The following is a 26250-nucleotide window of genomic DNA, read 5'->3' as shown; positions in this document are numbered from 1 at the left end:
AAAGTAGAACGCCACATTTTGCCACTGACGCGTCACGGTGACGTCATGTTGTGCACATGGTCCGAACGAGCTGATGCAATCTTTGTGTTTATTGGTTCAAAAACTGCTGCATATTGCAACACCATCTGCTTAGTTTGTTTTCAGATCACAGCTAGTTCTAAAAACTTGTGATTTTGTTTTGATTTAAATCAAGCGATGCCGAATGCATTATTGATGATAATGATAATTAACCTGACTTGCAGTCTCTTCACCTCATCACAGCTAATTTGCTTGAAAGTCAGTGGTTCTCAATCTTTATCCCCGATTTTCGTTGATGAACCATTGCATGGTTGACATATGGAAATACTTATTTGTGTCTTTGGTTTGTAAATTTAGTAGAAAGTTTTCAGATAAAGAATTAAAAAATAAAGCATCACCTTGATAATGCAAGTTCACAACATTACATTGAAACAACGCCACTTAACATAACATCAAGATGTGCAAAGCACAACGTCCACAACAAAACCAGTGTTAGTGCTTACGACAATCACCTATTGCTGTGCAGTAGCAGAAAGTTTGTTCTTTACTTATTTGTCTTGTTCAATCAACAAATGAGCTTCAAACGAGTCATGAAATGTGATTCTATTTTGTGCTTCTTTCGTTTGAATAAGTAAACATAAAGAATCACGTTTGCCAACTCAAAAAGATGTTTTATACAAACGTAACATAAAAAGAAAATTATGTTTGTCAAATTAGGTTGGACATGTTTCTCTGATTACGTCAAAATGCAACGGAAAGCGACCAGCCTGCAGTATCAGGCTTGAGCATGAGCTGCCATTATTGTAACGCAAAAAGCAAAAACAACAATGAATTGACAATAATTAGTGTTTTGTCAATTTGCTGCTGTAAAGATTATTCGGTTTCAATATTGTGCCAATGAAAGTTAGTTGAAAAAAAGAATAAGACAATCGGAAGTTGGTAAAAGAAAGCGTGGAAGGCAGAAAAGAAGATGGAGAGATTGTGTGACAGAAGATATGTAAATAGTGGGAGTGAAGGAGGAAGATGCTACTGACAGAGTGCTGTGGAGAACTGCAATCTGCATTGGCGACCCCACTTGAATGGGAATAAAGCCAGAAAAAGAAAAATATTGTGACATATTCCACCTTTGCAAAGCGATGGTTTGTGATCACAACGTCACACTGACCTATCAATAATTCTTTGCAAAAAATAAAATTAGTGTCATTTTCAAAACGTTTTGGTATAGCCCAACCAAGAATCGAACCTACTTTTTTTTCGTAAAAAAACAGGTTGTTTTGAAATAAACGAAAATAAAATAAACAATCGATTTTTTACGCTAACAGTCTATCTAAAATTTAAATTCTCGAACAAAATTTGTACTTTTGCTTCCCTGAAATATCTGTTCTGAAATAATCAAGATATCGACAAGTTACCAAAATAAACCTTCGTCACTAAACTTTTCAATGAAATCTTCTTTGGCTTTACCAATGATCCAAGAAGATGTGTAGAGTGATAAAATAATCAAAAAAGTGAAAAGTACCAAACTAAATTGGTAAATGCAAGTTTATTAAATTGAAATTGAAAGAACTTAAATTTAGTGTGGTACTCTCTGCTTTTAATGGATAAGTTAACCTGTATCAATCGACTGGATTGCTGATCCAACGATTAGACTTCAAAGAACATTTACTCATCATAATAGGCTACGGTATGTGAAATGAAAGAGAAAACAGAATTAAACAAACTACTAAAAGAAATTAAAATAGACAAAAAAAGGGATTAACCATTAAAATGGTCACCAGTGGGACCATTTCTCAGGATTTATCATCTAAACATTCTTCATCCTCATCATTGCTGGTAGCACTTAAAGTTGGGTGGTTCATTCGAACCACTTGCTGAGCATGCCGCCACATTTCTGACTTAAAGAACGTAGTCAAAACTGCAGTAAACTAATTATTTAACAGCTGAAATTTCACAGTTTCTAGTTCTTTGTTATGATAAAGGAAAATAGTTGTTACTTGAAAAAATGTATGAAACCAGCTACTTAAATAAGCCACATGTTTTCCACTGGTGGCTAGTCCACTTTTTAGTAGGCAACAGATTTTACGGTCAAACTTTTCCTTACTACTCCTATGTTTACTTACGATTTTTTACAAATGGTTCGGACGGAAATTCATCAATAAAAAACGTAAAATTCTCTTCATCTGACAATCCAGTAAAAGTAAGCGTGGAATTGAAAGGTTCTGATGAAGAAGATATCGTGGTGGGTGAAAAACTGTTAAAAAGATTGCGGAAAATAAACTTTTTAATTTACAATATATTTAAACTGAGCAATTTGTACCAAAGTACAGTACATTGAAACATGTGGAAGAACGGTTCCAACAAAATTTAAATGACAAATTGTTCAAAGACGTTGGTTTTATTTACGTAATGGTTATTGCCTTAGTATTAGAGCATTGCACTGAGTCACGTGCGCTTGATTACGTCCTGCCTCCCTGTGGCTGTGAGTAGTTCGTAATTATTGCAACACTCAACAGGACTTGCTACCTAGCCTATTGTCGCGGTGGCTTCGGCAGAAATTAGTCATGGAAGAAACAGTCAAAGAAATGCGAGCCACAATGGAGAAATAGCAAGAACAGTTTTTATCAACGTTAAATGATAGTAGTCGAATGCAAACTAACGAATCAGCGCCAAAGTTTGAAAGTTTCAACCAGGGTCAAGAAAAATAGAAACAGCTGGTTATATGCAAAGGTTCTTGCATCACATGAATATTTACAACGCTACAACTGATGACAAGAAAAAGTCGTGTTTGTTATCCTGGGTTGGCCTCGAGACGTATAGCTTCTCGACGTATAAGACGTATAAACTATAGCTTCTGAGAATCTTTTTGGTGACAAAAACGAACGTGATAAATCGTGCAAACAAATTGCAGATAAATTAACATCGCATTTCATAAAACTGTATACCGCCTATGTTCAAATAGCCGGCCATACTCTTTACAACTGTAAATTACAAGTGGGTCAGTCTTATAAAGAATAAAGATTGGATAGCAACTTTACGAGGGCTTGCTCAAAATTGTGAGTTTACTTGCAAAAGTGAGAAGTGCAATCAACTCAGCTATGTCGACGAGCAGATTAACACAATAACATATCTAATGCTATTAAACACCCCGCACCCAGAAGTCAGGCGTAAATGTTTGATGGATTTAAATTTTTCACTCGATGGTGTTCTAAACAAAGTTTATATCAGAACTGTGCAAACTGATACATCCTAAAAGGGGAAAGAACATCAGTTGAATTGAAGCAGTTGCCCGCAACCATTGTGACCTCTAGTAAAAGGTCATGTTAACGCTTGAGAGACTTCTTCGACTGGCAGCTGATTTTAAATCGCGTCTGGAGGTGCAGGTGCGAGTGTCATACGTTTAGCTAGCGCAGTAAGCTTGTGAGCAACGTGCAAGTACAAGGTACTGTATAAAGCAAATGCAGTGTTGCTTACAAAGTATTGTAGTCCGGGGGCAGAGATGGTTGATCCTGCATTGCTGTATTAATTTTTTTTTTACTGTTGATTTTGGTAGCCAAGGGTCTCCATTTTCAGAAACTGTTTGATGACATGTTGTCACCTTTGGGCAATTTGAGAAATTCAAGATGGCGTCCAAGATGGCCGCCATTACCTATAAATGACCATAACTCCCTATCCATTCACCTTAGGAAGGTGATTTTTGTCTCTATACCTAGGGTACCCGGTCATTTGGTCGACAGACATTTTGGTCGACAGACATTTGGTCGACAAGACATTTGGTCGACAGGACATTTGGTCGACAGACATTTGGTCGACAGGACGTTAGGTCGACAGAACGATTTATTTTAGGGTTAGGGTTAACTAAAACTAACCTTAACCTAACCCTAACGTCCTGTCGACCAAATGTCCTGTCGACCAAATGTCTGTCGACCAAATGACTGTCGACCAAATGTCTGTCGACCAAATGTCTGTCGACCAAATGTCTGTCAACCAAATGTCTGTCCACCAAACGTCCTGTCGACCAAATGTCTGTCGACCAAACGACCGGCTACGATACCTAGGTTGTAGGGGTCAAGCTATCCATTAGAACTAAGTATAATATTATCTTAATATCGTATTACATACACAATGGCAATTTCTAAGATGGCCACCATTACCTAGAAATGACCGTAACTCCATACCCATTTACCTTAGGAAGGTGATTTTTGTCTCTATACCTAGGTTGTAGGGGTCAAACTATCCATTAGAACTAAGTATTATCTTAATATCGTATTACATACATAATGGTAATTTCCAAGATGGCCGCCATTAGGTTACCTATAAATGACCATAACTCCGTACCCATTCACCTTAGGAAGGTGATTTTTGTCTCTATACGTAGGTTGTAGGGGTCAAGCTATCCAATAGAACTAAGTATTATCTTAATATCGTATTACATACATAATGGTAATTTTCAAGATGGCCGTCATAACACTAAATTATGTTACATACTATTCAATCTTGGAGGAAAATATGAAAAGGTAAACAACCACAGGAGTTATATTATGTTCTTTAATTGTAATTTTGAATTCTCACACAGACTACCAAAAGCATATTAGGCCTATGGAATTAAATAATTAAGGATGTTTACCACTTTACCAAATAATCTACCCTGTTGTAGCCTACATTGTGTAGCCCATGTGCATCAAAAAGACATGCAATCAGCTATGATGTCAGGTTATAGCAACCCCGATTATAGCAGGCGCGAAATATTGTGCATTTCATGTTTGCAGAGTTGCAACTACAAGCACGTGAACTGCATGGAATAGTAGCCTACTGTGGCATCCATATTTTAATAGATGTAGTACCATCTCTGGGGCTAGTTCGACTTCATCAGGTAGGGTGACTGCTTGAAGAAGGGCTTGTTTTGGACCTCCTTCACCGGCTCACCCAACCAACTTTACACTAACATTTGCACCACCAGCAACTCTATCAGACACCTCAACTTGGAGAATTTTCTTTACGGTAGATTTTGATTTCGCAACCCTCATACCTCCAGTATCATCAAACATGGACATTGAAACTGACACAAGTCCATGACCGAGCACAACCTTGTCCCGCCCAATAACCTGTAGGCAAATCACCCTTGCGTAAATCTGGTTTGGGACAATTAAACGACGTGTAAGACTATCACCCCCGAATTTTTTGTATGCTTATGCAACTCAACTGAATTCAGGAAGCCGGACGAGATTATTACAACAAGTGATTCAAAGGCACAATCGATGTTAGTTTGGCTATCAGACTTGGTTGCAGCTGAAGCCATATTTTGTTCTGACAAGAAGATATTTCGGCAATCCACATGATACCTTGCATCAGCTGCTTGAAGGTCACTTACAATGGTATCTTCCCTTTGCTGCACAACTTCTGATAGCTCATCTTGACGCCGTTCACAGGATTCACGTATAGTTTGCTTGAGTGACTTCTTACCACCTGCGCTTCCTATTTCCCGACATGAATATGCTGGTCGCCAACGTTTTGGGTGTTTCGGATCTTTTTCAAGCACACAAGTTTCACCACTAAACAAACAATGTATGCTACTTTGAAAATAAACCCTGGTAGTGATGACTGTCTCCTGGTCTTACGCGGAATGTAAGACGAGTAACTTTCTGGATTCTTCCTTTTTTGCCTTTGAACCTGGAGGCTTGAAGTGTATGTTGAAGCACAGTTTCTATGACATTTGAGTGTGCATTCAGGATTTTCACTAACTTTTTCTTCAAAAGGTTCATGGTACCTGTCCCCATAGATTTTGCTATCGTTGATAAAGTTTTGAATACTGACAGGACCAGTGTCTTTCAACGGTTCAATCTGATTCTCACATCCAAATTTGGACACGAAAAAGCACTGTTCTCCTTTCATGTTTCACTATTGGTGATCGTCATGCTATACTGTAGTGTAGGGCCAGGCTACGGACAGTACCTAAAAAGACAATAGCGAATTATTAGTGCCCGTCTACTACAATATGATATTTACATTGGATTTACAGGGAGTTATGGTCATTTATAAATTATAGGTGATGGCGGTCATCTTGGACGCCATCTTGGAAATTACCATTATGTAAGTAATACGACATTAAGATTTATAATACTTAGTTCTAATGGATAGCTTGACCCCTACAACCTAGGTATAGAGACAAAAATCACCTTCCTAAGGCGAATGGATAGGGAGTTACGGTCATTTATAGGTAAATGGCGGCCATTTTGAACGCCATCTTGGATATTACCATTATGTATGTAATACGATATTAAGATAATACTTAGTTTTATGGATAGCTTGACCCCTACAACCTAGGTATAGAGACAAAAATCACCTTCCCAAGGTGAATGGGTACGGAGTTATGGTCATTTATAGGTAATGGCCTCTATCTTGGACGCCATCTTAGAAATTACCATTATGTAGTACGATATTAAGATGATTAATTAGTTCTAATGGATAGCTTGACCACTACAACCTAGGTATAGAGACAAAATCACCTTCCTAAGGTGAATGGATAGGGAGTAGGGTGGTCCAAAAAAAACTTTTTTTGTAAATGTTAATGTCTCACCCTAAAATATTGTTACCATTGATGAGAAAATGATATATGTGAATTTTCATAAAGATTGGTTGATATTTAGAGGTTGCTACCGGGGTTCAAAGTTTTGTCGTTTACCCCCATTTTAACGTTTTGAGAGGATGTGATACAGATATGATATGATACGGTACAGTAAAAAAATATGGTACAGTGCCATGGTATATTGCAAGAAAAATACAGTTTAATAATTACTCTATAGTCTGTTTATAAACTCATGTACGTCTGTATTACGAATTATACTAACTGGTCTACATATATACAAAATGTGCAACTTTGCATACTTGTGTTTAAAATTCAGAGACTAAATTTGACAATCAATAACAACTTTAGAAGACAGTAAATAAACTACATGTACATGATGTAAACTAATATACATAGTACATACATAGTTATTAACCTCTAAACCAGGGGTTCTCAACCGTGGCCCTCGGCCCCCCAAGGGGGCCACAAAGCGTTCTCAGGGGAGCCACGATAAAAGGCTTCATTAATGAATTATAACATGTATTGACAGAAACGTAGAATTGTGACACAAAAAACACTCATGTAGGTGTTAGTAACGTAAAGCTAGCTAAAAGCATGTTTTTTCATCGTATGTTCTATCTCACTGCATGTTGCATCATCTTTTGTGATTGTAACGTAACAATTAAGGATACGCTTGATTTACTGGCGTAGTCTATTACGAAAAAGAAAGCATTAAATCATTTAATCACTCGTTAACTGTTTTTATTGATTTCGTTTCGTTGTTCTTTAAACAAATACATTTTTATTTCACTCAAGGGGGCCATGGTCTTTTAGAGCCACAGTCTGGGGGGCCATGACTCAGAAAAGGTTGAGAACCACTGTCTAAACTAAACCCTTGACAGCCTGTTTCACCCTAAAAGGGTAATCATCAGAAGGTCCTCCTTTTAGGTTAAAACAGGCTGTCAAGGGTTTAGAGAGTAATAACTATATATATTTGATTTATTTCGCTCTGCTTGGCTTTTTGCTTGGCATTGAGCATTTTTTGCAGTATTAATAGTTTTTATTGTTTAGTACATACATATAGGAATTATTGCGCGAGGGTCTTTCTACTACAGTCTGGATATCGGTAATCAGCGACGACGCGCAAAAGATACTGTTTTTGTTCTTCGTCACATGTGTGTAATGTGTTGTATTCCGTGATCAACGCCACTCCACGCTCGGCAATGTCATTTACAACCTTCATTTCACTCACAATTGCTCTCGCTCTTTGATACGCGTCATTGGTCTTCCAGTTTTCTGGGTCTATCTCCAAAAATGATGAAGACAAATTCAGGGCCTTAAAATCGGTTTGTATTTGATGTAGCAAAAACTTTCAAACTTTTGTCTGCAATTTCTTTGTGGCCAATTACAGCTTTTTTACTAGGCTGTACTCCTTCGTCACATGTCTTTATTGGAGTCATCATCTTCCGTTTAGTGTCTGATGATAAAGAATTATCAAAGAATGCCAACGCGATAAGCTCCTCTCCCAGGTACCACAAATGACGCAACATCTTGTTCACTGCGGCCTTTGCTATCTTTGAATGAATATCCTTGTACTGATCGAGTTGTTGAGAAATGCGAGATCCTGAGATAGTGCAAGAATCGGCGATGGGGCGAGAAACCAAGCTTTCACGTACACTCTCACAACAAACACACAGATATTGCGCAAAGCGACATCCTCCCTTTTAGTCAACGTGTACTGTTTTCGGTACATCCCAACTTTGAGTGCATAGATGGCTTTCGCCATCCACCTGGCACGATGAAGGGCACCAGGAGCCATGATTTTGATGCCACGAAGAGGAACTCTACCCAAGAATATGATGGTCAACTCAAGGAGCTCTGTAGTCGTCACAATGTTGCTGTATTAACAATTTTCATTAGCGAAGGTTCTTATGGCATCTGCTACGTCTGTCACATGCTTTAAAGCCTCGTCGTCAGTTCACGCACATTGTACATCATCTTTAGCAATGAATGACCATTTCATTTGAAAACGCTTGAAGAGTAGAATGTCCGGACCAGTCGAACGACCCATCACACATGAAAATATTGCCTCGAGAACTATCTCGTGAATATGATGACGGCAGGCCAAATACAACAAGTCTTTGGTTTTCAAATAAAATGGTCATTCATTGATTTTGTTACATCAAATACAAACAGATTTTTTAAGGCTCTGAATTTGTCTTCATCATTTTTGGAGATAGATCCAGATAACCGGGAAACCAATGACGCGTATCAAAGAGCGAGAGCAATTGTGAGTGAAATGAAGGTTGTAAGTGACATTGCCGAGCGTGGAGTGGCGTTGATCACGGAATACAACACATTACACACATGTGACGAAGAACAAAAACAGTATCTTTTGCGTGTCGTCGCCGATCACCGTCACTCCGTCAGCGATATCCAGACTGTAGTAGAAAGACCCTCGCGCAATAATTCCTGTATGTATGTACTACGTATATTAGTTTACATCATGTACATTTGTACATGTAGTTTATTTGTTGTATTCTAAAGTTGTTAATGAATGTCCAATTTAGTCTCTGAATTTTAAACACAAGTATACAAAGTCGCAGCGGTGACGCGCTCGCTTTCCAATTATGCAATCCTGGTTCGACTCCCGGCTTATACTGGTTGTTGACAAACACCGCCCACGCCCACCTCTACCCAGGGTGTAATATATTGGGTGGGCGTAGTTGCTGAAGTAAAGGCGGCCGAGAGAAAGGAACTGGCCACCCTACTCTCGTTAGTGCCGAAGGCTTAGTATAATGAGAACCTCATCCCTCGATGCTTGTATTCAAGTATGGGACTCACCTTTACCTTATACAAAGTCGCACATTTCGTACATGTACACCAGTATATAATTCGTAATACAGACACATGAGTTTATAAACAGACTATAGAGTAATTATTAAACTGTATTTTTCTTGCAATATACCATGGCACTGTACTGTATTTTTTACTGTACCGTATCATATCATATCCTCTCGAAACGTTAAAATGGGGGCAAACGACAAAACTTTGAACCCCGGTAGCAACCTCTAAATATCAACCAATCTTTATGAAAATTCACATATGTCATTTTCTCATCAATGGTAACAATATTTTAGGGTGAGACATTAACATTTACAAAAAAATTTTTTTTGGACCACCCTAATAGGGAGTTATGGTCATTTATAGGTAATGGCGGCCATCTTGAATTTCTCAAATTGCCCAAAGGTGACAACATGTCATCAAGTAGTTTCCGAAAATAGAGACCCTTGGCTACCAAAATCAACAGTAAAAAAACTTAATACAGCAATGCAAGGTTAAGGGGGAAAATGGCAGTTGGCTCCCAGACTATTGCGTCCTAGTGTGTAAAAACATTTCTGTAGGTGATGATTTGCCCCAATAGCCTTGTGTGCAGTCAAGTTGGTTTCACATATTAGCTTACACAAGTATAATGGTAGGTCTAAGTTGTACCCTACTAAAACTGTAAAAAAACTGGTTTGTTTGGAGTTTTAGACATGAAATAGGTTGGTTTACACCTTGAAATGCGCAGAGCACAGAAGCAACATGATGTTGTATGGCAGTGGTTCTCAAACTTTTTTTTGTTGCGACGCCTCTGGAAAAGTTTTCTAGACTTGCGACGCACCAGCAAATAAAAGTTAATGAGGAAACGTATTAATAGGGCCCGCCATGGCCAACTGGAGATGCGGCCTGATTTGTCACATTTTGCAGATTTTGATTACAGCTACTGCTGGTGTTTGACTGACATTTTCTGATATTTTTTTTACTTTTTGCTGTCTCCTAATGATATAAAAGCTTTTTGTTGCCTTGGGAAAGCAGTACAAAATGACAAAATGTAAGTTGAAAAACGCTGAATCAGACTGTTATTGAAAAATTTACAGTCTGACTAAAATCTTCGAAACCAAATTTTCTTTGTTTTTCAATATCTGAGGATGTTAAAACCTATTGTGTCATCTGGGGAAAAGAGTAAAGAGAGCGTAAAAATATAATTTTTAGAAAATTTTATTTAAACATTCGCCCAAAGGTAGCAAAACCTGGAAATTTCTGCAAAATGTGACGAATCAGGCCGTATCTTTAGATAGCCATGGGCCCGCAAAAGTCAATAAAGTCAAAATTTTTTAAGGACCTCGTCTGTCCACAAATCAAAGAATAAAGTTGTTTTCAGCACCTAGAGGACTGTTTCTAAGAAGTTTATAGGTCAAAATAAAGTCAAAATTGACAATAAAGTCAAAATTTGTCAAATTATGGCTTTTGACAAACTTTTTGTGTTTCTTGAGAGTAATTTTTGTCAAAATCCTCGTAGAAGCATTGTAAATGAGGAACGGCGACACAATTAAACCATATTAACTCATAAATGCAGGAAATATAATTATCACAATGCCCACTTGGATCAACAATAACTTTTATCACAAATTGTCCCTTGTTTATTCATTGTTATGTATTCAAATAATTCTTATAAAACACTTCCTCTTCACAAACGTCCGTGATCTTTTCGAAGATCAACAGTTTGGATTTTAGGAATAGCCTACTGACATTCTGTAATACAAAAATGCCAAGCAAGCTAAATCGTCTTCAGCAAAAGTTAGACAGATCTTTCGAGATTTTCCTGGTGAATTTAATGCAACTGCCGGAGGTGATTTAAGGTGCTATTTTTGTGAGTTTATAGTGAGGTGCGATAAAAAATATTTTATTGAAAGACACTGGAAAAGTAAACGCCATCAAGCTAGATTGGAGCGAAAACAAGCATTACAATTAAGGCAAACTTTTACTGAACAAGCCCCTTTTATTGAACACGTTTGGGTCTGAAATCGACAAAATGTTATGTTTGGATAACTGGTATCAATTCAACGAAGAACTGTGCCCTCTACAAATAAGCAATTTCGTTAGGTCAAAATAAAATCAAAATTTGATAAAAATAAAGTCAAAAAAAATTTTTTTTAGGTCAAAATAAAAATGGCCCTACTTATTATGAAAGTTTTGTTTGTTGATACAACAACAAAAAGCAATGCATATTATTTAATGTGACGTGTGGGCTTGTTTGTTTTTACAAAGTTCATTAAATCTTGGGAGAATTTTTGAAATTGCCACCCGCATTTCTTTTTCAGTGTTTCTTGGTGATCGAAATTCGCTTTTTATCACCGCCAAGGCACAAAATCCTGCTTCACATAAATATGACGTGACAAATGGGATAATAATTCGTAGTGCTTTCTTCACCAAAGCTGGATAATCGCCATTCATTGAAATCCAGAAATTTGCCAGATTTCCTGAATTAAACATCCTTTTCAGGGAATTGTCACAAGAAAGGTCAATGTAGGCTTCTTTTTCTTGTGCAGTAAAAGACAGTGGAGTAGGTTGGACGAAAGGATCACGAATCCATTCGTAGTTTGATAAATTTTTCGGGAAGTATTTTGCAAATTTCGACTCGAGCTTGGACAAATGTTGCCTAAATATGCTTCACAAATTTGAAGGCAGCGCCATACTTTTCTTTTCAAGAAAATTGGACAAGAAAGTGAAGTATCGAGAGCTTCTAGACAGGTTTGCTATATCTTCCTTCCACAATCCACCAATTCGTAGAAGCGTTCAAAGAATTTTCTAAGCGAAAGCCACCTGGATGAAAGTTAAAAGAGCAAACTCCGATGCGCTGCATTCATTTCTCCACAAAATTTTTTGAAAACTCTTGACTTCAGAGGGCGTGTTTTAATGAAGTTAACAACTTTGATGACAACTGAAACTGCTAATCAAAGGATTAACCTCATCTTTATAAGATAAACTGAATTCAGCTACGAAACAAAACTGTTCTGCGACGCCCTTGGAAAATTGAAACGACGCACCAGGGCGTCGCGACGCACAGTTTGAGAACTACTGTTGTATGGTATTCCTTTCTGTATTGTTCAGTTTTAAATAACTGTCTTGTACGCTAAAATCCAGGTAAAAGTAGTTTCCCTCCAAAATTGTGTCTGCTACCTACACTTATGTCAGTAGTTAACCTACAATGACTGTTTTGCCTTTAGTTGTAAACTTACAGGAAAACAAGTAAGGGAGGAATTATACTGTTCAGTAACATTAGTTTTGCGTATTGGTTATTGTGTTAGTGCATTGCACCGAGTCACGTGCGCTTTACATCGTGCCTCCGTGTGGCTGTGACTTGTTCGTATTTATTGCAGCAGGAATTGGCAACTACTACAGTGATTTGTCACTTGGACAAATAGCTCTACTCGTGTAAAGACCTCTTTTCAATTTCTTTACGTTTGTGGGTTTCTGCAGCTATTCTGCAGCACCTACAATCGTAACAAAAATATTCCACTAATCCATCGTCACATTTATAGTCTGTCGCAGTAAGAGTCAGATTGGGCAAGACATAAAGGACGTGGCTTGCAAGTACTGTATAAGTACACTACGACAGGCGTTTGATGAGACTGAATCACACCATAATCACTATGTTTGGATAAGAAATTTCTGATGATTCTAATAAGGGTGAAACAGCCTGTTAAGGTTTTTAGTGAACAATAACACTGTATTCGATAAGATATATACAATACATCAGAGGCGGGCAACATACGGCCCGCGGGCCGGATCCGGTCCGCGACGGGATTTTCAGCGGCCCGCAGACAGTTTCCGGTCTTTACATGATAATGTGGCCCGCGGCCACTCTCTGCAGCAATCCTCCACTACTTCTACGTCAAATAATAGTGACTGTTAGTTACTCTTTAGTTCTTTTTTTTTGGTTTGATTGACTGAATCTTTATCCTCGGACTGGGAAAGCTTCTTGCAGAGCTTAATCCTGGCAGTTTCGCATACTTGTAGAGGCTTTGAATCACTGACGCAAGCCCGGCCACCGAGATTGACAGAGTGAAGTTTCTGATTGTTGAAGTCTTGTTGCCGGGGAACTATTCCATCCGTTAGATGCCGCTGAATGGAGAGCAGTCCTTAACGTGCGTTGCTCAAGCGCACACCCCGAGAGTCGAACCAGCGCCGCTTGATCTTGAAGCTTCTTCGTTCCAGACGTGACGCGCTAACCAATTGAGCTATCAAGTGACAAGCATGTTATGTTCCGTCATGAACGGGCCCTTCCATCCTTTTTCTTTGTCTTTTGTAAGAATCTCCTTTAGTCTCAAGCCTTGCCTCAAACCGGAAAAATAGATCAAACTGAAATTTGGCTAATTAGTGTAATACTGTAATTAAACGGGGAACGTAGGCCCATGCAAATAATAGTGATTGTTGGTTATTCTTTAGTTCTTTGTGTTTTTAGATTCTTTGTTTTCAGTTAAACTTAGATTATGAATTTACAATAAATATTTTCCCATGGATTTTGCCAAGAAACGAAAGCAGTATGTTTGCTTTGCAATGAAAGTGTTACCGAAATCGACCACAGATGTCTCACTGACTTCAGCAGCTATTGAAGTACATTACGTTAATTGTTAATAAATTCATTAAATAAACATGAAAATACTGTTTTTGGTCTCTATGCTTTAAACTTCAAGTTTGCATTGAATACGATTTATTCCTTGTCTAGGTAGATAAATATTAATGTAGCGATTCATGAATCCGGCCCGCCAAGTACTTTATTTTCCCATATCTGGCCCGCCGACTGGAGAAGTTGCCCGCCCCTGCAATACATCATACATGTATACATACTGTAAGTCAAATAAATTGCAAATCCTAGACAACCGCATACGCTCATAACTATTATATTTCTATCATTATCAGTCTGTTATGCCACTGCTGGCTGATGGCCTCCACAGTAAACATGTGTTTAATCTCTGTCTTTCGCTGTTCTCATCCAGTTAATGACTATTTTTGTTTAAGTTCATCCAAGGCCTTGATCAGTAGTAAATCCACTACAGGTAAAATGTAATCCTGTACCAACTGTTGCATAGCCCTGCTGCTTAGTAAAACTGCAGGCACTCACCAACTGGAATGGCCCGTTTCGGCGAGTCCGATTCGACAAGTCTGATTTGGCGATTTGGCGATAGAGAATTTTGTATTTTATTCCACAATGTCGTTTCTTTTGTATTCCGACAAAGAAAAATAAATTAAAATGAAATTTAGCGAAAAGGTTTGAACTATTAAATTAAAATGTTTGCTCACATAAAATTGACATGTATCATCCACCTTCTTTGCGTCATGTTTATGTCATTCGTCATGTCATTCATTTTAAAAAAAAAGCTATTTGTCGATTTTATATGATATTTCAAATATATTTTACATCAAAACATCCTTTTTCACAAAACGATGCTGGTAATTCAAAACAGTCAAAGAATTTTTGATGTTAACAAAACTTTTGAATGTAATGTAAAGGCAATTACATCGTTTTAACGTCGCCAGACGTTGAAATCGTGTACAAAAGGGAACTTTTGCTGACCAGGTAGGCCTATAGGTTGTACCTGAGAAACATTTACAAAAGCCATTTGATTTGATCAAAGAACCCAATTAGCCTCAGTTCGTATTTACATTGATTCAATGTCTAAATATTGAATAATATTCAATCATTGGATTTACAGAAGGCGTCGTTGGATTTTCACTAAATCGCCGAATAGGGAACTCGCCGAAACGAGTCATTCCGGGCTTAACCCCACAAATGAAAACAAATCTAAACGCAGCAATTTTCTAAATATGACACAATACTCGATGTGTTGGGTCAAGAGGGCAACTTAATCGATGGCGGATTTTCCACGCCAAAACTCAGGTTGCTCCTATTGCAGAAGCAGGTTGATGACCACGTTGATGCGATTTCTTGAGTAAGTGACAGGAATGTTTGCTTTCTGAAGTATAAACTTTGAGCACTGCAGATAGTTTAGATTTAGTGGTGCAATGCGCTTAGCACAAAAGTGGCTTGCTTATTCAATACCAATTTTGATATGATTACGACTTATTCACTTTTTAACAACAAACAAGTTGCACTTCTAATCCTTTTCAAACTGTAATTAAAAAGTTGATTGATATACTTCCTGAAATTCTAGCACTGCTGATCAAAATACAATTCAGTTTAATTTATGGAATAAATAAAAATCACCAAGACCTACCTCACTGAGTGACGATTAAAGTATGAAGTGTTACGAAATGGTTCGTAAACCAAAGTTTTAACTGCACCTGCTTTCACATCAACTTCTCCTAGTGTAACCTAAAAATAGAAAGCCCTTCAAGCAACACATAGCCTACAATACATTTAGTCATAGCATTCTTCAATCATCTTGCATTGTAGTTGATTAACATCCAAGGTGAGCATTCGCTACTTTGAAAGTAGTACGTTATTGCTACCGCTACAACATGCCAAAAGACTAAAGAGCGGCGCTACCGTACCAATCGATGAAAAGCAACATGCCACGTTACCGCTACTAGAACCAATAGTAGCGCGCTCCACTACTTCTATACGCTACTTTTGTATTAAACTGATACTGGAAAGCTCTACTTATGAACCTTGTAAAGTCAAAGTGATCTTGAAAACGAATATCAGCTAGTAGTACAACATTCATTTACACTGCCATTTCAACGTTGTTACGAAAAACAAGTTCAAGGTGAAATTTTGGTCTTATTTTCTAGTGTTTCCATGAAAAATATGTAGAAACGATTTTTTTTTTGGCACTTTAAATTAGAAAGTATCAGATAGCGGAAGTACGACTGAAGCAAAAGTAGCAGGTCTGCTACTATTGGGAGAATCCGTTTCGGAGAATCCGATTCGGAGAATTGTAAAATCACAGCGGCATGTGTATATTGAAAGGAATTAGCTTACAATTAGAGAAATGAATGATAATGAATGAAATAAATGGTCACCCAATTTAAAAGTTAGTTTTAACAATCTTGCTTTCTGTTGCTTAACATTAAGATTAAGGTGTTTTTATAGCCTACCTGATAATATCATACGATATGGTACCGTACTGTCATAAAGGAAACTGCTCGTAATTATGCAAACAAGTAACTTTTGTGTAAAATTTTACCTAAAAAATGAAATAAGACAATACGGTAGTATATTTTAAACTCATACAGATGCAGGGATAAAAGAAGCGGAATGGCCCGTTTCGGCGAGTCCGATTCGGCGAGTCCGATTCGACTAGGCCGATTCGGCGAGTTCCCTATTCGGCGAGAGCCTTTTTCGGCGAGTGCCCTATTCGGCGAGTTTTTGAAATTTTTAAAAGGAAATTATCGGGTACCGTAGCCTAATTACAATTGCCGTTTTTACATCGTTTTAACGTCGCTAAACGTTGAAATCGTGCAGAAAGGAATAAAAATAAAATGTTTGAACTATTAAATTAAAATTCGTCATGTCAGTTCAGTTATTTTTGACCATCATATCAAAAACAATACACGTCAACATAGCAAAGGTAGAAGCGACAATGCACGTCAACATAGCAAAGGTGTAGAAAAAGGTAGAAGCGACAAAACGCGAACGTTAAAACGTGCTTGTGACCGAAGTAAGTTATTGAGTTGAAAGAAATTTGGCAAGGTTGCATCACCTTCAGAAAAATTTAAGATATAAAGGAAAAATAAAACAAAGAAAATGTTACAAAAAAAAAGAAAACAAAATAACGTTTATGTCTATAAGTTAGTACTTTTGAATAGTTAAAATCATAGGCGCCTAACTATTTTTTTGGCCGTGGGGGCGAAAGCGTGTTTCATCAGCAGCAACGTAAATTCAGCGAAATGTCACGCAGATTGATGACGTAATTATGTCGTCACACTAGGATTGCTTATATTGCCACACTCGGAGTTATCGCTACGTTCGACCTACCGTTAATTATTACTATATAAACAAAGCTCGACCAAAACACATGCTATGCGTCTGCGTTGGCTAGCGGTTGATGGACTGCGACTCTTTAAGCTAAGCGCAACATAAAGTTTAGCAACGAACTAGATTTATTAGCATGAAACAAGAGACGAAAAGGTTTACTAAAAGGTATACTGTAAATAAAATGAAAATACTAACTTAATCATATGCTTGAAAATATACCTGTTGAAAGCAAAATCATTCATGTTTACATCAATTCAACAGCACGTCACCTTTAATAAATTTAAAAGTTGCTGACATCCGTAAACAGCCCTTGAAAAATAGTTACAGAGAGACGTTTGATTAAGTTTTCGACTTGACATTGCTCCCTTTTCACTACAATATCGCAACTTATGGCTGACCAGCTTTCAAGTTTCAATTCGCTGTAATATGCCAGTTTTCGTGTTGCAGATGAAACAAAAGATGCGCATTGCGCATATTCCCCGCCTTTGATCGGGTTTCTATGGCAACGGACGTGTGTGCGCCATGCAGTTTGCGCGAGTCCGTTGTTGTGTTGATTATGCCGCTTGTGCGACTGTGGGCAGTGCGGTTTGTACCAGCCCTTGTTACGTTGGTTAGTGGTAACCTCGGGCCGAGACTTCAAGTTCATTTTCACAGCAACCGATTCACTGCCGCGACAATTCTCTGCAGAGGTTTCGACTTTCGAAAGCGACAGCGAGGCTGTTTGCAAGCGCATTAAGTTAAACGCACGCTGCGTTAACGTAGCAAATTATGTTGTTTTTGGGTGCATTCAACATCTGATGACATTAAATCGACGCAAAATGGTAGATTTTTGCTATGTCACAGGCAGCAAAATCAGTCATTTGTACATTGATTCAACGTCTGCAGACGTTAAATCAACGTAAAAATGACAGCTTTTTTTGTCTGGGGTGTGATTGTAGCATCGCTACTCGTTCTAGTGATTATTTATTGCGAAGCTGTTGCGGTTTGCATTTAAAAATGTTTTCCTGCTGCCGATCGCTAGTTCATCTATTGTTTTATGTATCAATGCCGCATAAAAAGTTGCTCCCACGCGGAAATATGCGTGGGGGCCTGGCCCCCACGGCTTAGGCGCCTATGGTTAAAATGATTAGTTTGGATCAACAAATGTGTGACGTACACTCCTACAGCTTAGATTGAAAGGAAATTATCGGGTAGGCTACCGTAGCCTAGTTATCCCGACCAGCAAAAATTTGTTCCAAGAACCCAGTTAGCCTAACAGTTCATATTTACATTGTAGTAACAGAATGAAAAGGCTAACCAAATGTGTGGCCTATCGTTTTAACGTCGCTAAACATTGAAATCGTGTAGAAAAGGGTGCTTTTGCTGACTAGGATACGTTGAAACGGAGAAACATTTACAGAAGCCCTACGATACGTTGCATTTTTAAGATAATGTATTCAGACGTTGAATCAATGTACAAATGAAATGTTATGCTAAATGGGTTCTTGGAACAAATCGTAGGGCTTCTGTGAATGTTTCTCAGTTTCAAAGTATCCTAGTCAGCAAAAGCTCCCTTTTCTACACGATTTCAACGTTTAGTGACGTTAACACGATAGGCCACACATTTGTTTAGCCTTTTCATTCTGTTATTATTGTAAAAATGAACTGTGTTCTTGGAACAATTTTTTGCTGGTCGGGGTAACTAGGCTACGGTACCCGATAATTTCCTTTCAATCCAAGCTGTAGGCCACACATTTGTTGGTGCAAACTATTCATTTTAACTATTCAAAAGTACTAACTTATAGACATAAACATGTTTTTTTTTTCGTTTTTTTTGTAACATTTTCTTTGTTTTATTTTTCCTTCATATCTTAAATTTTTCTGAAGGTGTTGCGACCGTGCCAAATTTCTTTCAACTCAATAACTTACTTCGGTCACAAGCACGTTTTAACGTTCGCGTTTTGTCGCTTCTACCTTTTTCTACACCTTTGCTATGTTGACGTGTATTGTTTTTGATATCATAATCAGAAAGAAAAACAACTGAGCTGACATGACGAATTCAAGAACGTTTTAACGTTCGCGTTTTATCGCTTCTACCTTTTTCTACACCTTTGCTATGTTGACGTGTATTGTTTTTCATATGATGGTCAGAAATAAAAACAACTGAACTGACATGACGAATTTTAATTTAATAGTTCAAACATTTTATTTTTATTCCTTTCTGCACGATTTCAACGTTTAGCGACGTTAAAACGATGTAAAAACGGCAATTATAATTAGGCTACGGTACCCGATAATTTCCTTTCAAAAATTTCAAAAACTCGCCGAATAGGGCACTCGCCGAAAAGGGCTCTCGCCGAATAGGGAACTCGCCGAATCGGACTAGTCGAATCGGACTCGCCGAATCGGACTCGCCGAATAGTAGCAGACCCTAAAAGAAGAGAGCAGAAGCATAGCAATGTTCTACCTCAGTCCATGTGGGACTTCCTATGTGGCATCAGTCATAATTTCCAAATGGACGCATAAGTACTTCTCATGACAAAATGGTTATACCGGTAGGTTACAAGTAAGCCTGCTGTAAGCCAAGCGATAAGAAATTGCAGCGTAAATATTTACATCCTAAAAGTATCAACTAGCTAAAAAATAATGCTCAGACTCCTGTTTTTGCCTACTGTACTCTACTTCGAACGGAACACAAGACTCTGGCTACTGTGAGCTACACCTCCGATATAAACATTAAACACATTGACACAGCGATGTTGTATTTACCTTTAAAGTTCCATTATGCACTATCCATAGAAAACCTAAAGGGAGACCATTTGGAACGACAGTGGATTGCAGTGAAATAGTGGTGCAGTTCTTGGATCTTACAATCGTTGGATTAGTATATGTTTGTGCATTAACTTCCAAAATGCCACCTATAATAAAAAAGAATTTTTGAAAAATGTAAAACATCGAACTGTGATAGAAATTAGATTTGTTGTAACGAATACTTTGCAGTGCACAGTGCACACCACCCAAAACTGCAGGGTGTAAAATTATCTGAGCTGAAAAAATCCACCTTACATAACACGTTGTTTATCAGTAGCTCAAGGGAAGTGACTTCATAAAATTAAGTTTTAAGGTTAGAATCTTTATTAAACGTTATTATTAAACACAACACAAGTTGGAGTAGCCTAGACACAATATAGACACATGGTAGACATAATTATTGAATCACAATGTAGATTTTAACGATCTGGTTTAGTTTGATGCTGCGAGTTTGCTGTGGTAATAGCGAATTGCACTAGCTTTCGGAACACAGTTTCCTACTCAATACTCATGGGGTCTGCTACTATTTGGCGAGTTTGATTCGGCTAGTTCCCTATTCGGCGACAGCCTTTTTCGGCGATTTTTATATTCGGCGATTTTTTTGAAAATCCAACTTTTGAAAATCCAACAACGCCTTCTGTAAATCCAACAATTGAATATTATTCAATATTCAGACATTGAATCAATGTAAATACGAACGGTTAGGCTAATTGGGTTCTTTGAACAAATCGAATGGCTTTTGTAAATGTTTCTCAGGTACAACCTATACCTGGTCAGCAAAAGTTCCCTTTTGTACACGATTTCAACGTCTGGCGACGTTAAAACGATGTAATTGCCTTTACATTACATTCAAAAGTTTTGTTGACATCAAAAATTCTTTGACAGTTTTGAGTTACAGCATCGTTTTGTGAAAAAAGTTGTTTTAATGTAAAATATATTTGAAATATCATATAAAATCAACAAATAGCTTTTTTAAAAAATGAATGACATGACGAATGACATAAACATGACGCAAAGAAGGTGGATGATACATGTCAATTTTATGTGAGCAAACATTTTAATTTAATAGTTCAAACATTTTTTTGCTAAATTTCATTTTAATTTATTTTTCTTTGTCGGAATGCAAAAGAAACAACATTGTGGAATAAAATACAAAATTCTCTAAATAAACAGAAGGTGTCGTTGGATTTGCAGAAGGCGTTGTTGGATTTTCAAAAAATCGCCGAATAGGGAAGTCACCGAAAAAGGCTGTCGCCGAATAGGGAACTCGCCGAATCGGACTCGCAGAAACGGGCCGTACTCATGTGCTACAACGAATGGAGTTGAAGTCGCTATTACCACAGTGAACTCGCAGCATCAGGCTAAAATAGGTCGTTCAAATCTACATTGTGAAGTAAGCAACAATCATGCTGCTAAAAGAGAAAATCAATCAATTGCATAATTCTTCAAAATGACAGTTAATTTTTTTTTACTTCCTTTGTTTTTTTCTGAACTTGTATATTATAACATTTTTTCATCAGGCCCAAATGTATACCATGTGTCATGATGTCTTTTAAAGTTGGCCTCTTTTTTTGCTTATTGTCAATGAGCTTGGAGCTGTGTGGTATAATAAATTGCTGAAATTGTTTAACAAATTTAGCCTTTGGAATATTTTAGAATTTAGATAATTATCTTTGAAAGCATATTTTCACTGTGGTAACAATATAAACTGAGTTCACTGTGGTAACAGTAAATGAAAATCAATTGAATTATATCCTAGGAACTTAATAATGCAGATATTAACGACCTGTTTGAACCTGACGCTGTTACCACAGTGAATTCGCAGCATCAGACTAAAACAGGTCATTAATATCTGTAATATTGTGAAGTAAGCAACGATCATGCTGCTAAAAGCGAAACTCAAACTATCGCATAACCTAGGAAGCAAAACACAGGTTACAGCTTAACAGAATGTAAAGTACTAAATTGTTCTGTATGATACTTATAGTCAAGGAGTTGCTGGAACAGATTGTTTCTAGCAAAAGATATGTCATGGCTCATACAAATGCCAAGATTGGTTCAAAAATGTTTGTTTCGATTTGTATGAAATTTTACTTTTTTGATTGACCTTATATTTGGGGCCGATGGCAACACTGATTATAGCACATGTCAGTGATCCCGACGAAGAGTTGGAGAAAACGAAGCACACACATGGAGGTCTGGGGGACATCTCCAGAAAAATTGAAAAAAAATATCTTGAAATTGCACATTCTAAGAGTACTTTCAGCTTAAGCCAATAGTAAAACTCTGTCGAATAATACTGTAACAAAAGGTAAATGTTTATTCAAAATATTTCGCGGGGCAACTGCCCCTTTTGCTTCCCCTGGAATGCCCCTGACCACTGGCCAAGCGTATTAATGGCCTGGCAACACAGTGAGGTAGCAGTTAAATCATCTGGCACCCTACAAAAGAGAAAAATGTTTGAAAGCATTCAGGTCACCCGGTCTTCGACGACGACGATTCGAAGACGTCCTTTTCCGGGATGATTGATTTGGTGCAAAAGTTTTTGAAAGTCTCGTAAATAACTTTTGTTTATTCAAAGAAATTGTATGGATCATTTGATTTTGTGGCCTCTATGTTTAACGTCCAATGAAAAATGAGATGGTTTACGTTGTAATTGTTTCACAGGGAGTTAAATGTGATTTCCCTTACCACGAATATTTAGTGAAATAACCCGAAACACGAATTTCAAAATAAACAGGCTAATGTTTGTTTCAACTCAAAAACTGAAATGGCACAGGTAAGAAGATTGCTATCCCTATTTCTGCTCTAAAAATTAGACTAAAACCGCTTTTCACATTGCAGCAATCAGCAAATGTTTGACCTAGGCCCAAAAACCTTTCCCAAATAAAATTGAAAACTTTCTGGCTATCTGCACTAACTTTGCTGTAAACTCTCTTCTGGTGATCCTAGAATGACCAGTGAAACATCAATGGAATCGGGAAGTAATACTCTAGCGCCATGTGACAAATAAAAGTTCAAAAAAGCAACCGCTAGATGGAGATAGTAAGTTTCGCGGCTAGGGAAATTTTAAGATTGCACAGTTTTAAGATTGACCTTTGGCATATTGAGTTTGATCTGGTCATGGAAAAGGTAAGGAAGTGTAATGAAGAGTGTAGCCTTTGCCTAGGATGCAGATATAATTCAGATATATGCATTGCAGAATGTACAAACTTATTTGAACATGTATATTATACAGGCTAGTGTTGGGGTGTTCAGAGTCGGAGGCAAATTTACAAATGTCTGAATATTGCAAGCTGGTGTAAATTCGTTAGCAAGAGAGGTAGGCGAGTGGTTAGCCTTTTTAAATGTGGCGTGGAAGACCTGGCTTTACATCTATGGTTGTTTAAGCATGATAGAGTTTTAGTCACACAAAGCGAATCAAGATATTTGAAGACTTCGACAGTATTGTTTTCGTGTTTCTTCTGCTGTGTTGTTGATTTTACTTTGTTTAATAAATTTCGTATGTCAACTGTTGCGTTGTGTAATGGCATTGATGAGTAATGTCATCACTGCTATTGTGTTCCCAAGTCTTTAAAATGTTTGGATTGATATTTCTTCACTAAATAAATAAGAATTAGGAAAATTGCGGATCCCGTGGTAATTTAGATCAATGTCCTATAGACCTACATCGTTTTCGGGATCCATTACGCCAAGGTTTGGTGTTTTTTTTCAAATGAAACTATCTGAAAATAATCAGTAGGTATGCAAGTTGCAAGAGCTAACCATGTCAAACCTAAGTAAATGTATTCCAAAATAAATGTGCTATTGAAAGATTTGTAGTACCGGTATCCACGAATTTCCCCAACTGCGCAATTACACATTAGGGATTTTTCCCTAAACCACAAAATCCTTGCTCTCAATCACGATTTATGTTGGTATGTTTAAAGTTAAATTTAAAAAGAGGGGTTTGCGACACTTTTTAACCTTAAATGGGCATAAAGTCCACAAGGGATCCACGTAAAGCAGATACTTAAAGCATCTAAAATTCTAAATAGAGTGAAAAAAATATTTGAATCAATTTTAAGATATTAACGTCTACCCTTTAAAGTACCGTACGTGTTAATTTGAAGAGAATGAGACATTATTTGTGGTCTCTGTTAAAGAAGGACCTTTAGTGCAAACTAGCACATGTTAAAATTATTTGGATTTGAACCAGTCAATTCATATAACTCATGACGTGGTACATCTTCTTTTCCACCATACTATACTTCCAACTTTGATCAACTAATGAATTGATAGATTTAGAAGTCTTTCGGGTATTATTTACTTGTTTCTGTTTCTTCCTTTTAGCCATCATAAAGTAACACACTGTTCACTTCAAACTCTGTTATTAATAATGAATACAAAGGACACAGCTTGATTAAATGAAGGCAAAGCATGAAAGCAAAAAAAACAACTGAATCGTCACAAACGAAATAATGAAGAATCATGTTGGCCACGTAATGGAATTTTACAGAGTAGCCTAGGTATAATCCGCTGCGCGACCAACATGATTTGCAAAACAGATTGCAGAACGCGTATTCGGCTCTTAAAGCCTCAAAGTAAAGGTCCTTCTTTAACAGAGACCACAAATTACATTCCCTTCAAATTAACACGTACGGTACTTTAAAGGGTAGACGTTAATATCTTAAAATTAATTCAAATATTTTTTCACTTTGTTTAAAGTTGTTGGAGTTTTCAGCTGAAATTAATTTTTTGTGAAGTAGATGCAAGTATCTAGAAGTGATTACCACCAAAAAATATATATTCAGAATTAAAGAGTGGGTGAAGAAAAATATTTCATGTTTATGAAAAAAAAATTCGTGATTGGGGAAATCACCATATATTATGTCAGCGCAATGTGCCATCGGCAACTTAGGCTATATTGTTGAATTGCCACAATTATATTGCACAATTATATCTTTGACAGCAATACAATGGAACTAGGTCTTAGTTGATCACTTTCCTGAATAATCCAGTTTGGGCTTTTAGAAAACGATCATCTCCTTACAGTAAGTTGTATTTTTTATCATGAAATGCTGTTTGACAGCAAGTCTGCATCGAATCGGTCATCTCTGAACAAGGCCCTCTCCAAATTGGTAGCAACGAATCGGGCCATATCTAGTCATGCATAGACCTACCATACGTCCCGGTTTGGCCGGGACAGTCCTGGTTTAAACATCTGTCCCAGTGTCCCGTCTCGGTTAGCAAAATGTCCCAGAATTTTACTTTAGTGAAATTTTCAAAATTAACTCCAACCTGATGCAAAATTATGAAATAATTCCGTCCCAAAAGGCATAACTTTGCTTTAACTCGAGGCTTATTTTAGTATCTTAATTTTTTTAGCTTATTAGGTTGAGTAAAATATCGCGCATAGCTTGAGAAATCCTTTAGTTAGGGAATAATGAGTGACGTTTATTGCGTCATTATTCTATTGACTTCAATGAAACAATGAAGCCAATAGTTTCTGAATGCATCCCCCTATAAATGTTTGATTTGTGAGTTAGTGTTATTTCTTTGTTCTCAGTGTTTGTTCTTTCTTTTTTTCTTATAAATGTCTGATTTGTGACTTAGTGTTGCTTAAATTAACATGTATATATTTTCCTTTAAATAAAGTAATAAAAAATTTTATTCAATCTAAGTAGAATAGGCTACTTTATTATGCAATATTACAGCTTATAAATATAAATATGGAATAAAAATTTTCCAAGCTTAGGCCTTCGGCCTTTCGTCCAGTTATTTCATTCATACTTTTGAGTTTGTCCCGGATTATGCCTAAGAAATCATGGTAAGTCTAGTCATGCACCTAGGTGATTGTGCTAAAATGTCGTGAATTCATTTTTTAAGAGTAAAATTTAGATGAAACAATACATACCACATAGGCACCAAAAAATTCCCAAAACAGTTATGATAAACAACATTATTTTTCCAGACTTTAACACACCACTTGATATTCCAGTAACACAATAAACATTTTGCTCTGTAAACAAACAAATATATATGTTTAAACAACAAATGATAGCCCTTATTAGAACAGTAGCCTTGAAGAGCAAGTCCCAACTCAGTCTTGTCTTATAAGTGTAAGTTAACATTT

The 26250-nt window shown here is 37.2% G+C and overlaps 1 protein-coding gene across 1 annotated transcript in view; it reads right to left on the bottom strand.

Moving 5' to 3' along the window:
* The window catches only part of LOC145781415 (uncharacterized), a 246798-nt gene extending 231062 nt beyond the window's left edge, over positions 1-15736 (bottom strand). Inside the window, exons 1-2 of the mRNA XM_082593201.1 lie at positions 15643-15736; positions 2139-2269 (exon numbers count right to left, since the gene is read on the bottom strand). The gene's annotated coding sequence lies outside the window, so the exon portion shown is untranslated. The remainder of the gene's footprint in view (positions 1-2138; positions 2270-15642) is intronic.
* Between the last annotated feature and the right edge of the window lie 10514 nt (positions 15737-26250).

The sequence above is a fragment of the Aplidium turbinatum genome, chromosome 12, assembly GCF_918807975.1.
Source record: "Aplidium turbinatum chromosome 12, kaAplTurb1.1, whole genome shotgun sequence".
NCBI classification, from domain to species: domain Eukaryota; kingdom Metazoa; phylum Chordata; class Ascidiacea; order Aplousobranchia; family Polyclinidae; genus Aplidium; species Aplidium turbinatum.
Note: the sequence above shows the minus strand (reverse complement) of the source record. Positions and strands in the feature narration are given on the sequence as shown.